This window comes from Protopterus annectens, chromosome 7.part0 (genome assembly GCF_019279795.1).
Source record: "Protopterus annectens isolate FY-2018-M chromosome 7.part0, PAN1.0, whole genome shotgun sequence".
Lineage (NCBI taxonomy): Eukaryota > Metazoa > Chordata > Ceratodontiformes > Protopteridae > Protopterus > Protopterus annectens.
Genome location: NC_056739.1, coordinates 766807459 through 766823223, shown reverse-complemented (window position 1 = coordinate 766823223; position 15765 = coordinate 766807459).

The following is a 15765-nucleotide window of genomic DNA, read 5'->3' as shown; positions in this document are numbered from 1 at the left end:
CAGTACAATTCAAATGCCCTACTTTGGAAATCCTGCTGATTTCATTCACTGTGAAATACACCTTTGGGGAAGGAATACTCCAGTAATCCCTGTGGCACATCCTATAACAGTGTAATGCTGTAGTGTGATATAGAACTCTGGTAGGGGTTCTGTTCTCACACATGGCAGTTGTGGATGTTTTTGTGTGTGTTTCTATGTCTGTGTAGGAAGCAATGCATTTTAGGCTAGTCACACACACACACTCCAAATCAAATGCCCTACTCTGGCAATCCTGCTGATGTCATTCACTGTGAAATACACCTTTAGGGAAGGAGTACTCCAGTAATCCTCTGTGGCATGTTCTATTCCCACACATGGCAGTTGTGGTTGCTTTTGTGTGTGTTTCTATGTCTGTGTAGTGAGCAATGCATTTTAGGCTAGTCACACATGTTACAATTCACATACCCTACTTTCACAATCCTGCTGATGTCATTCATTGTGAACTACACCTTTGGGGAAAGAGTACTCCTGTAATCTCTGTGGCACATCCTATAATTGTGTAGTGTAATTAATTAGGTAGGAGTTTTAATCCCAGACATGGCAGGTGTGTGTGTGTGTGTGTGTGTGTGTGTGTGTGTGTGTGTGTGTGTGTGTGTGTGTGTGTGTGTGTGTGTGCTTGTCATTTGTATCCTGTGTGGAGGTGGCTGTGAGTGTGTAACAACTGGACTCATTGCAGAGCGGGTTTTACAAATTTCTTATATGGTGGCCCTAGTATATGCCACAATGTCCACCATACAGGATAACAGATGTGAAACAGCTGAGAGGCTGTGGTGCAAATACATACCCCTACATTTGACATCAAGGACAGGTGAACAAAGTTAGCAACCCTTGTATTACCCAGAGAACACTCTCAACCCATGTCTCATACACATGAACACTTGCCTAGGCAACAGCAGCTGTGTTGGTTGTACCCTGCATATTGCCCACTGATAGTAACCATGGTGTGATTGCAGTGGGCTACAGAGGGCATGGCACCCTGTCTATAAGTCCAGTAGGCACATATATGCAGACAGTGCACCTTCCCTATGTTCCCCACTGGACACCTGCAACACCTGGGGTGCCATCAAATGATACCCACAAAGAACATACCATGCCTGAAACACGTCCTTTTATGGACATATGTCACTGACACCAGGGAATACCTGTATCATGCTATCAATGTAGGTGCAGGGTCAACTTGCTGTCCATTAACAGTTCCTGCCACATGAGGCCAGGACTGGCACATCTGATGATAACAATCTGTGTACACAACATGGGCCAGACACCCCAGGTACAGTTCCACGTGTCACTGTACATGCATGTGGGACATGTGCACATCCCAGACACCATACAATGTCATGGACTATGGAACACATACATGGCAAGCAATGCACAGCAATGGACACACACAATAGTTACCCAGGTGACTGGATGGTGACTACAATACCCACCTGTGAGGGCAAATCCAGACACTACACTCCTGAGCCACACTGCAGACCATTGTCATGTGGCCTGATGCCAAGGTATACCCATCACTTAGCCTTGTATAGCCATCTGGCACAGTTGACCATTATACACCTATGAATCAATGCACCCATGCATGTCAGTACTGGCACCCTTTGTCTTTGTGTGTGGTGTATGATGCCTATGACCACATTCATGCTCACAACAACCCCCATTGGCATACTGAAGCATGCTGTCTGATGTCAGACACCTCCACATACCCTTGCCCATATAACCTCTCTATAACCCCCTGTGGTGCATGTGATACCTGTACGGTACTGTGTTGTGTCAATCTAACTATGGATGAGTTGTATTCCTTACCCTGCCAAGTATGTCAATGTGTGTGGATCCCTGAGAGAGTGTGGCTGTATTGACACTGACACCTGTTGATGCGGACAGGCATGCGTACAACACCTATCGTATAGCTACCATATCACTGTTACAGATGTCACTCACCATCACATATACGTTTGGAGGGCTCCTCAACATGTAAAATTGCCAAAGATTCCAAAGACAACCACAAGGCATTCTATAACTATGTCAAGAATCTAAATGGCAATGCTCAGATCTGCTCTGAGCTATAACAGAATGGCATTAAATATACTGATTCCAAGGATATTGCCAATATCCTGGCAGATGGATTCAGTGCCAACTTCACCCCCCCCTCACCCCCTAAACAGACCATCTCAATACTGGAAGATTGCCAAATTCTGGTAATAATGGCCACAGAGGTAAAAAACACACTCTCTAAAGCTATGAATACAGCATCCATGGGACCAGATGACATCCCGGGCTGTGTACTACATGAACTACAAAATGAACTGACACCTCACCTAAGTGTCCTGTTTAATCATAGCCTCACCTCAAGCTTCGTTCCCACTGAGTGGTGCATAGCTACAGTCATCCCACTCCACAAGGGGGGATCCACCTTGGATCCCAGGAACTACTTCCCCATCAGTCTGATGAGCCTGGTCTGCAAGGCCATGGAACGTATTATCATGGAACTTATAAACAAAGACATTGGCAACCTTCAAACACTGGAGTCCACCCAGTATGTGTTCGTGAAGGGCCGATCTTGTCTCCTGAACCTGATTGACTTCTTCAAAACAGTCTCCAGAGCTGTGGATGAGGGTAAGGCAGTCTACAAAGCCTATCTGGACCTTGCCAAGGCCTTTGACACCATCCCCCACTCTGGAATCATAGATAAACTTACTAAGCTGGGCATTAATCCCTAAGTCACTCAATGGGTTGCCAACTGGCTCACTGACAGAACCCACGCTGTAAAAGTAGCCGACTCCAAATCCAGCTCCAGACAAGTGACAAGTGGAGTACCTCTGGGTTCAGTCCTGGGAATGCTCTTGTTTGGCATCTACTTCTCTGAAGTACAGGCCAACACTAAGGGACTCTGACTAGCAAAATTCACAGATGACTGCAAACTGGGAGCCATTATTGAATCCCCAAATGATGTAGATACTCTATAAAAGGGCCTTACAGAAACAAATGCATGGTTCCAGAGCCATGGGTTCAAGCTCAATGCCAAGAAATGCATAGTTATCCCCTTTGGGAAAAAACATGTACCCATGAATTACCACATAGGTGGCTGTACACTAAACACCGAAAGTGTGATAAGAGACTTAGGGACACAGGTGGACAGTGGTCTCCCCTTCGATAACCACATCGCCACAACAGTCAAGAAATCCTTATATGTGGCACACCTCATCACTAAGGGATTTTCATCCGGAAAAAAGGAGGTCATTGTCCCACTGTACTCATCCCGCATTACACCCATTATAGAATGCAACGCCCCATTTGGTATGTACCTCTCAAGATATTTGCAACAAATGGAAAAGCCACAGAAATACCTCACTAAAAGAATTACAGGCGTAAAGCAGATGCCCTACACTGACCACCTTAAAAAACTCCAGCTATACTCTGTTACATGTCGTCTACTCAGAGGTAATCATTGCTTAACATACAAGGCCATGTCAAACCCAGAGCTGTTGGACATGCTACACTTAAAGAAATCCCAATCCCTCAGAGCCACATGCTGCAGGGATCTAAACCTTGTCATCACAATAAACAAAACATGCTAGAGGGATAGGTTTATGACCCAAAGAGTCTCCAGACTCTGGAATAGACTGCCCATACATGTCAAGCAGAGTACCTCTTTGGCCCTCTTCAAAAGGAAGCTTGACGACTGGATGGGAGAAAGAAAATTTACCCCGGGGATCACGTCAGTTGCCCTGCTAGACAGGGGTCCAGGGAAGTAAATAGTGTGGGAAGAAATAGCCAGGGAATTGTTATGGCTAGGCTTGTATAGGCCCTAGGGCCGATAGCCTAGTACCAACCTATGAATCTATGACCCTATGAGCCTATGTGGTGCATCCAATAACTGCATAGACAAGTGATAACAATACATAGTCAGTCAGGGTTTTGATACCCTGTACTGGTAGGTGTGTGACACAAGCATGCTTAAGTTTTACTCTCCCATCCCTCCCTGACTTATCTTTGCCTCTGTCTGCCTCACTCACTCCATCTCTGGTGGATGTGGAGCCTTGCACCTGCTTTACGTAGGCAGCAGCATGTGTATTGTAAGTGATGCTCATGATCAGCTGATGCCTTCTGCATGAATTGCAGCCCTCCTCTAGCTGATTGCATGTAGAACAGCTGTGGTAACATTCCCATACCCAATTGCATGGAAGCACACTTCAATATCTAGGAACATCATGTTGGTGTTGGGCCTTTACATTCACTGTGAGCAGGAACTAGATCTGTTGTTTGGCAAACAGCATCACAGATGGATTGGGGATTTACCTATAACAACATACACTGTGGAAACAGGCCAACACACAGGAGAGGATGTGCTTGACCTGACTATAGACTGTAAGTGCTGCTATACTGCATTTGGAGTAATGTTGGTTTAACAGGGTGTGTGTGGATATGGCTGTCCTACATGTTTTAATACCTGTCATTTCATTGCTATGTTTATGAGGAAACCCCCATCTGTAGGGTCATCTGCAGACTGGGCAGTGTGTGGTACCTTTTGTTTCTTGTGTTACCCACAGAGCACCTATCTGTGAACTGCAGAAAGTATTGTGAGGATTGCGGTCAGTAGATTGTGACAGATGTGAGAGTTACTGACTTCATATCCCTCATAGGACATATGTTGCAACAAACCCTGTTACAACAGTAAATGTGTAAGGTTATTCGAGCAACATGTCAATATTGGCCCTGTGTTTGTGCCTCCAGCCAGAACTCTGTCAACCTTTGTAGATATGTCATGCAGTAAGAGGTGCATATGTTCTGTACACCATATTTATTGACAGCATATCTGATAACAAGCCAGTGAGATATCAGACTACTACACATGTTATGTATAGTAGGGGTTATATTTGAGGACATAACATGGGCATTCTGTGGTTGTGTGTAAAGTACTAAGGGCTGTATACTAATGTTGATTGTCGACAGTGTGTGTATTGTGAATATATGCCTGGGCCTGTGTACAGACTGTGGTAGATGTCAGTGTTTTTGGTCCTGTTCTATCTGATGTTACATGCTGCTTCACTGTATGTTACCCTATCGGCTTACATGTTCGTAGGGCCAAACACACACATGTCCCATACCACAGACAGGCATCGGACCACACTGTGTAGCAGCCCAGTATATGTAGGGTTAGTGTGTGAGTGGCACATATGAGGATGGTGTTGATAAGATAGTCCATACACTGTAATATTATGCTAGCTTACCATATGTGGCTGTGGCTGTGTTCACATTGGTTGTGGTTATGCACTTTCACACAGGTGTGTGTTACTCTGTGCCGTGACATGCCTGTAGAGCCTGCTATTATGCAGGTACATGTGTATTGCCACACAGGAAATGTAGGCCAGTGTTGAGGCAGTCTGCCTGCAGCCTGCACAGTGCTGTGTTACATGCCTATCAGCTTAGTGTACTTACCCAGTGAGTTTTCATGTCCAGATACTTGCCAGATGTACTGCTGCTGGGCCACCATAATAGTCATGTATGTCAGACAAAGCAGTGGTATACTGTACAGATGTATGTCACTAACTAGTGGGTAGTATGGGGCCATGGCACCTCTGTACCAGCAGTTATTATGTGTCAGGACAGACAGGGGTGTGTGAATGCCTAACCTATGGGGGCAAATGTATACCAGTATTTACATGATATACCCATCTACATGGCTATTAACATCCACATTGTCAGGCTTGGTCCACATGTCTTGCACTAAGGGGTTCTGTGTATACCTCTGGACTGACTAGAGTATATCAGACTGTCCACATATATTGACCATATCTCTGCTGTAGTCCACTGGAGCTATCAGTGTTACTGTACTATGATGTACTTAGGATGTCTGTCAGTAGTCAATGGTGCACATGTTAAAAGCAGAGGTGACCTCCCACACACATCATGTCTGTGAAGACAACCCCTATTACCGTAGGCATAGTCTACAAATATACCTGTAATACATACCTGACATCCCCTTGCACTAAGAGGTTGGGACTATTGGGGCTGAGGTAGGGCTCCAGTCCATGTTCAGGACATATGGTGAACATATATGTATATATAATTATCCATATATCTATGTAGATATATACACATATACATATCAACATACATCGATGGATGTGTATATGTGTATATATATATATATATATATATATATATATATATATATATATATATATATATATATATACACACACATACATATAAATCTTCAGATATATACATATACAGAGCAATATATGTCTGCACATACACAGATAGAGATACATATGCAAATATACATATGGATATCTACATATATATTGACAGTAATAGATGTATATGAATAGATATGTATGCACATATAGTTATATAAATCTACATATATACCTACATAAATAGGCATATCTGTACATATAGGATGTATATATATATATATATATATATATATATATATATATATATATATGTATAGCTATAGCTATATATATATATAAATATATATATATAAAATATATATACTATTATCTATCTATATACATATATATATATATATGTATATATATATATATATATATATATATATATATATATATATATATATATATATATATATATATATATATATATATATATATATATATATATATATATATATATATATATATATTTTATATATGCACATACAAAGAGATGTACACATGGCCATATATATGTTGCACTATACAGATGTGTATACAGACATATGTATGAGCATACATGTGTTATACATGTAGACATATATCGACCTATCTGTATATATCCATATTTCTGTCATGTGTAAACCTCACGGTTGTGTATACCCTCCCAGATGTATCTCACCATATGTATCTGCTATGTGTACATTATGATAAAACAACATATGTGATGCAACAGTCATATTAATAACAAGTACTACACAACTGTGGATGTAAAGGCAATTGTTTAATACTACTCAATATGTTTATTGACAGTTATATTGGTAAAACAACAGCCCTCTTCACAGTGGCCATGGTGTAGTGGTTAAGTGTTGTGACTTTAGTGTATAGGTCCTGGGTGCAAGAGCTGCTCATTTTGTTGCTGGGCTTAGCTGTTATATTGCAGCAATGTTGATACTTGCTAAGCATGGCTTAGCCCTGGTAACCAGTTCACACCACCCAGTCTGATAACATAGCAGGCTAATGACATCTGTAATAAGTGTATGTAATGCCATATACAACACGTGCACCTATGTGCTGTCATTACAGTAGCAAGGGCTGTGAGTGCCATGTGTGGGACACAGATGTATATGAGGCCTGTACAGCACTTTTATCCATGTGAATGTTTTACATATAGGGTTTAGTAGCCCAGGGTATGTGCTGTCACACTGGCATGTAGAGTATCATGGCAGTACTACTGTTGAAAGTGCTTACCAGGCAAGAGCAGAGTGCTAAATGCAGTACTGAAAACAAGCACACCTGCAGGCATAGCTGGACTCTGAGGCCTCCCTGTTGTGTCCCTGGTGTGTGACCTGTGTCACAGTATAGACTCCTTACTGGGTAATGATCCAACATGTGGAATGTAACTGCAGACTACCATCTGTACAGTCCATGTTAGTGAGGGCTTCTGACATGTAGTTATGGCATACATATTGTTGTCAAACGTCTGTCTGTCAACACACTCATCCTACTGCATAGCTACTTTCCAAGCTGATGACTGTCAGTCCATGTACAGATGTGTAGATGGCAGGTATCCAGCTGGGATATATGCAAGCAACCTAAACTTTATTGACACTGACATGTCTGGCCAGCTGTGTAAGAACTGGCACATATTGGAGATGTCACCCTGTATGCACCACATGCCATGGGTACCTCCACTACACTAACACAGTCAACAGAACATGCCTGGGTACAGGTCTGAATCAGAGACACTAACCATGTGTTGTAATGCATGTTGTGTACATGTCAACTTGATCACCTCAGTGGCCATGTGCAGGAGGCATCTTCAGGATTGGCTGATGCATGTCATTCTCACCCTGAGTGCCGCCACAGTAGTTTCTGCTGATAGATTGCCTGCTGCCACCTGGCAGGTTGCAGGATACCACTGTACACACAACCCCTACACAACCCATCTCTCCTTGGACAATGGCTAGGTACACAGATCTGACCACCTGCAGCAATGCACCCCTGTACTGACCCATGTGTACATGTGCATGACTGAGCATAGCAGTTTCAGTGTGTTAGCACACCTGTACTTGGAAATTCCATGAGGGCCTTTATAACCAATGCAACACACATTGCCATAGTCAGTTGTGGCTGCTGCTGTATTGGACATTACATGTACATTACATGTACCCTGTTAAGCTCCTCCTCATACTGGCTACATGAGCCTTGCAGTACCAGCACAACAGTGTTGTACAAATGGGTTGATAGGCATGGAATACCCATTGTGTTCTGGCATGTGTGTGCATGTGTGCATGTCCTTATATCTGTAAGCTACAGCATTCCAAGGCCATGTACTCCTATTACAATACCCATTGCCACACAGTAGTACAGAGAGTGTTGTTACTGCCCATAGGTGAGGCTTGACAATGTGACACCCTGCTATGTGTGTGGCATGTGCATTAGATGCATATCCTTGTAGTACCACTGTTGGGGTATACTATGGGTTGTATCACAGTCACGGCCAATGGCCAATGTGTGATGGTTGGTATAGCAGAGTCATCATGGGTTTCAGGGAGTACAATATCCACTGGGGGATGTGGGTGCTGTGTACACTATCATTACTCCAAGGTACACCCAGTATATGTCCCATGTACCACGTTATGGTTACCACTGTCACCATCAACCCTACAGGTAAATGATACCACAATCCAGGCCAGTTATGCATGTGCTGTGTGCAGTCTACCTGTAACACATTGGACACATGGTCATGTTAGTTAGCAGCGATAGGCCCTGGTCTCTTGGATGTCTGTCTGCCTGTTATGTGTCTGTTAATGTGTATGCAAAGGTATGTCACACTACATATTGTCCATATACACCCATTACATCCCCATTAGCATGCTGTACATGTCTGGGGATGTTCTGCATGTAACATGTAACCTGAGACACACCTCACCCTAAATGCTGTGTGGTGTGTGCAATGTAAGCCACACACTTCAGTATCACTACATACCTAGATAGGGGTCTAGTCCCAGTTTTGCCAAGTAACAGTGTGCATGTATGTAGATGGGATTACATCAGTTTACAGGGTATACATGCCCTAGCAGGCCACCTGTCCATGTGGCATAGGCAATAACCGTTTTAGTAACCTGTGACATGTTCAATTGTACCCCAGCTATGTCAGTGCCATGGTGTCACTACAATGCCATACCCCGTTGTGAAATATGACTGCAGACCATCCTCGTGCTGACACATGTACACCTGCAACACAAATGGATAACATTATAGGGACCACAATCAACCAGTGTTACTAACAGCTATAATACATCATTGCTGGATGGCTACACTACCTGCCATATATGCATTACACCACTCCTTACAACATGTTACACTGCAGTACTGTGTTACACTGTAGTACAGTCACCGTGTGCATCGGAACCATATTAGCCTGTCCCTACATTGATGGTATGGATGACAGGGATGTGGCACAGGTATCATCATATGCACAGGGCATCCTTGTGCTGACACATGTACAACTACAACACAAATGGATAACATTATAGAGACCACAATCAATCAGTGTTACTAGCGGTTATAATGCATCATTGCTGGACAGCTACACTACCTGCCATATGCATTACACTTTACTCCTTTCAACATGTTACATTGCAGTACTGTGGTACACTGTAGTGCAGTCAGCATGTGCATCAGAACCATATTAGCCTGCCCTGCATTGATGGTATGGATGACAGGGATGTGGCACAGGTATTATCATATGCACAGGGTGTAATGTTGGTTTGCCAGAAGCCGAGTGTGGGCTGTTGGGCCATACATTTGACACCATGTGAGTGGGTGAGTGGTGTACTGCGGTGAGCTGGGTGTGGTGCCGTGGTGTGTGTAGGTATGGGGTTGCCCTAGGTGTGCTTGTATAGTGTGTGGGTATGCATGCACTCAGTTCTGACATGTGGCTGCCTTACACAGGTGTTTATGGACAGCTGCAGACCATACCTGGCAGGATGTGCAGTTCACTGCCTCTGGCCATAGACACTTGGGCTGTGCCTGCCAGGGGTTCCATGGGCATGTCCAGGCACAGGCCTCAATGTGCTACTCTCACCTGCTGATGACAAATGTCCACTGGTACCAGGTCCCTTCTGGGACTGGCCAGGACCACATGTATGTGGTCTGCTGTGGTGTGGTGTGGACAGCCCCCCGCACTGCCGGGGCTGGTACTGCCACTACAGGAGCCCTTTGGTGTCCTAGCACGTCCGTGTTGACTGCCAGCTGTTGGTGTTGTTGGCCTACATCCACCCGGCCATCGCCATAGCCCCTCCACATATTCAAGCATGGACACAGCATGGCTGGCGAGGGCCATCATCTCACCATGCCATCTATCCATGACCTTGGTATAAGCATGCATGACACCAGGCAGTTCACAGACGTTGTCGCTTACAGATGTGAGAGCAACCCTCTACAGCCTCAGGCCCTGTATGGTGTAACATTCCATACGTGCTTGCACCGCCATGACAGCCTGAAACATGCACCTGCTGGTACCAGCTATGTCGCCTCTACCAGGGGCATGATGTCCAGTGGCCTTACTATGAGCACCCTGAGACATCTGCCTATGTGGTGCCCTGCTGGACATCTGGATATGCCTGCTGCAACCAGACACAGTAGGCCTGGTTACTACACTTTCCTGTACACTGCCACCAAACGCCAGCTGTCCATCCACTATGGCCATTGGTGATGGAGTATGTATAGGCACTGAAACTGTGTGTGGGGTTGGGGAGGCTAAAAGGGGGATGTCAAATGATGGGGCAGTGTCAGCCCTCTTACAACCCCACCTGTGCCTCAACAGTATTATCATCATCTTTGGTGTCTGTATAGACACCAACATCAGATTGCATGCAGGAGGGACCCTGACCCATCTCGCCACCTGTGAGGGAAACAGTAAACACACTTTAAAACCTGTACAGCATTGCCTAACAGTACACACACACACATGCACACACACACACACACACACACACACACACACACACACACACACACACACACACACACACACACAAACCTCTGTACTACATACCTAACTAGCTAACTTTGCAGACAGTCCCAAGTATATGTCCATGTGGTTCCACATCCTGCATCACACTTTTTAACATGCACACATTGATACCACTCATTAATATATCAGTCCTCTAAATGCCTACACAAGCGGACACAACACAAGACCTGTTACTGCATTACCTGCCTGACCTGTGTGTAGTGGTTTTAGATGGCCTCACTGCTGTCATTCGGTATTCACCCTGTCTATGTCTGGACATCATGAGCATGGCCCCTGTATGTGTGGGCTACTATGTTCTATCCATAATATCACACACTGGTGTGTAATGTGTATATCATTCTCAGTACATGCCAGATATGCTGCTCATTCAGCCTATCATGTGACAGCTGTAATATTTGGATACACTCCCTGGTGTTGACTAGTACTTCCCCAATGCATCTGTAGTGCTGCATATGTGGGTTGTAGTTGACCTCTCTGCTGAATGCTATATTAAGGTCTACCTGGTGTCTACCTTCACTCTCAATGCCTGCTCCATGCTACAGATCATATAATGCTATCAGTTGTCCTGTGATTACACACATGACAAGTATTCTTGGTGTGGAATGTGACAGTCCATGTACATGTACTGCATGATCCCAGAGGAAGGTACTGCTGTATGAACACCTCACACTCACACATGTGCATACATGGCCAGCCACACAAACACACACACATGCACCCAAGCATCCTACATGCATCAACCTCCCTCCACTTCACCAGCGTGACCCTACAGACAAACTACCCACCAGGATGCACACACAGAACATATAGGTGAGGTTGCACAATGATAGTACATACAGTCCTCCTATTACCCCTCTGTCAACATGCATAAGATATGGTACCCAACAGCATGCAGTGCAGCTATAATCAATCCATGCTAGCAGCAGTGTACATGTGTGTGATGCGTGTACTGTGTCACCAGGTGAAGCCCCTTCCCCTGGATACCACTGCACCCATGAACACAGTATCTCTGTGCACCTGTTCTGCACCCTGCCATATACTGTGCACCACACCTCACAGGTGTACAGCTTATTGCTGAATGTGTACTACTGTGTCAGTTATGTCAGCTTTAATGCTCACAGTCCCTTGTTTTCTAGCAACACATACCTGGTATGATATGTGAACAGATCTAATTTGTGAATGCCTGATGTCTGATGCACAGCTCTCAACATCAGAGGACTATGTATGACCAATCCAATACTCTTACACTGACAACCATCAGAACATATCTTAGCAGTACATGAGCCTGATATGTGACATATGTCCTGTACTTTCACATGCAGCGGATGCTGATCATGATGCATACACATCGTGTGGGCATATGTATGCACACCCTTATCATAACGGTTTGTCGCACATCTTGTTGTGTGTACTACAGCAGTCACTACTCCTGGCAGTGGTATACCAGCATGGCCCATCTGCATTTACCAGTGTATGTTCAGTCTGCCCTACACATGTCCCCCTATTCTGCATGATTGCAAGGTCTACTCATGTGCACATCCCTTGGTGTTCACACACTGCCATCACTATTGCTGTGGGGGTAGGGTTATGGCAGCCACAGGTCCTGATCCTGACTATGTACAGATACAGCCATTCATAGCATCCTTAGGATCCCTGCTGCAGTGCACTGGTGTGTCATGCTGACACCCACCCCCCCCTTTCAGCCTTTTTGCAGATGCATGTCAAGTAAGCCCTACACATGTGTGTCACTTTGCAGTGTCCCATACACTGAACACCACATGTTACAGCCTAGTCCCAGCTGATAATGTGGACCACTGTAATGCCTTATGCCATAGTGTATCTCTACAGCAGTTGCCATTGTCGTACATATACACTGGTGTTGCACTGTATATGGGTGTTGTTCCAAACATGTCCCTACTGTAGGCCATGTCTCCCACCATTATGTTATTCCTTGTGGACACATTCTGCAATGACAGGATGTTAGTTATCATGCAGGTGCTTGACATACCCTTCCAATAACCCATCATGGTCACCCCTGTGATGCCATGCATTTTTCAGCAACAATACGTGCACATGTACAGCATGCATTCTGGGTAGGTGTGTTAGATGTTTACATGACATATACCATAGCCATTACATGCCCGGTGTATTGGCAAGCAAGAGATGCAAAGTCAGTGGCCACAACTGTGGCAGTGCTACAGTGTGGGTGCAGTATTACAATACATCAACAGTACATTTCCACAATACTACCACATATGGATATCTGTTTATCACTACTATGCAGCAGAAAATATATCTATGACATGTCAGATATGCATGATCTAACTGTACCGATGAGGATGTATACACAACAGTGGTCTTTGGATGTGCCCTGTGGCCTTAACTGCATGCTCCTCAGCCAGTGTGTGGGTGGCACCCACCTCCACAAAGGTGTCTGGTGGTTGGTGGGCAGCCGGATGGGCAGGTGCCACAAGGCTGGCCCCCCTGTGGTGAGTTGATCCCCCCAGACTGCAGCAGCATGCCAACAGGCATAGCAAAGCAGGTCAGAAGAATGATGCCAAACCTGCTCATAACTGCGGTTGTACAGTCTGACATCATTGACCCTGTAGACTAGGTCATTCCACAATGTGGTCCAGTCCTGCTCATCATGGGCAGCCCTGCCAAAGAAGATGGCATATTGATGAATTCGTCCATCCAGCAGGATGTCATTTTCTGCTGCTGAGTAGGCTGGCAGCATTGCATGAGACATTGTGCATGAAAGACATAAAGATGGGCACAGGTGTGAGCAGGTCATGCAGCAAGGTTACCACAGTTCTTAATATGTATCAGTGTCACCCCCCCCCACCATATCAGTGACAAAAACCATACACACAGCTTAATAGATATGGCTACAGCATACCTACCAGTGGGGCAGATATTGTACTGTACCATGTTTTGTGCAATGTGTTTGAAGCCATGTTCCCTGTATGGACACTGTCATTGCTGGCCTGTTACAGACTATTCACCTGCATGCCATTGTCAGGGCCACAATGGTTCCATATATGCCTGTGATACACCTGCTATGTGTGCTGCACATCTGACTTTCTGTGTTATTGCAGTTATCTATGCATGCTGTTGGACATGTTCTGTGATTTTGTAGACTATTACTACCAACATATGTTCTATAACAGTGACACAATAGCATGTATATGTACTATTGGCCAGCAGAACCACCTCTCCAAACTCATCTGCCCATGTTACCTAGCCACATCACATGTGTGCCCCACCCTGGGGCCTCCTCATGCACTGGTCCAGCAATACTGTCAGGTGGAATCAAGCCAGGGGATGTTGCCCCCACCTGGGGGCACAGACAGATGTATTCCTGTCTGCTGAGGTCAGGTCCAGAGTCTGTTCCATAACAGGCTCCACAGACACATGTGGGATGTGCTATATGACTCTGAGTCACCCAGTATATTATCACAGGGCCAACATGCTCCTCCTGCTCAGCCTCAAGGCCAGGCACCTTCAGGATGTGGATTGCTGTTGTGAGTAGCAGTGGGTGGGAGGCTTGTTTCCATTATGTCCATATTGGGGCCCATGGGGCGTCCCCATCACAGACCACACACACACCATACAGAATGTTTACCCACCACATGTCACATACTATTCCTGTAGACTGTCCACTATACCTACCAGCACTGACCACCTCCACAACTATACCTGCCATACTTCCCCATATTCTCATTCCATACTTTACTGACAAGGGCAATGTGGTCTCAACAAGGAGGTCACATGTGACATAACCATCCATGTTGCACACACTGACAGCTGTAGATATCTGTTTGTATTGCTATGTGTGCCATTTCCTCACACATAGCATGCAGCACTGTAGTAGTAATATAGGGGACATGTATTTACATACATATACGTTTGTGTGTGTTTGTATATATGTAGACATATGCATATAGGTATATATCTATATATGTGTAGATGTATGTGATATATATATATGTGCTCATATATATAGCTACACAGGGATATCTGTATATTTGTGGACATATATGTATATATATATATATATATATTATATATGTGTACATATGTACACATATGCATACCTATATGTGGGGTACATTCAGACATCAGGTCCACAATCTCACAACACCTTCCTGCACAGCTGCACTGTTCTGCCTTGCTACAACACAGACAGGTGCCACATATGGACACAGCCTGACATTAGGGGGGTTATATGTAGGGCCAGATTGCAGTTAACTCTATTACCCACCTATGGCATTCCTGCATGCTACAATACAGATTAACTTGAGTATCCTGCAAGGGGTGGGATGTGGATCCCACGTGTCCATCATAATGGCATTACTTCCACCACCAGCTGTTTGCCACATAATATCCGTACTTCCCATTACACAACACACACACTATGGTGGCTTACATCTTAGCAGTCAGTGCTGCTCTGCATGGTTGAGGGGTATGGCCACTACCCACAGGGACAGGCTCTATAGTCCTTAGCAGTTGTTTAGC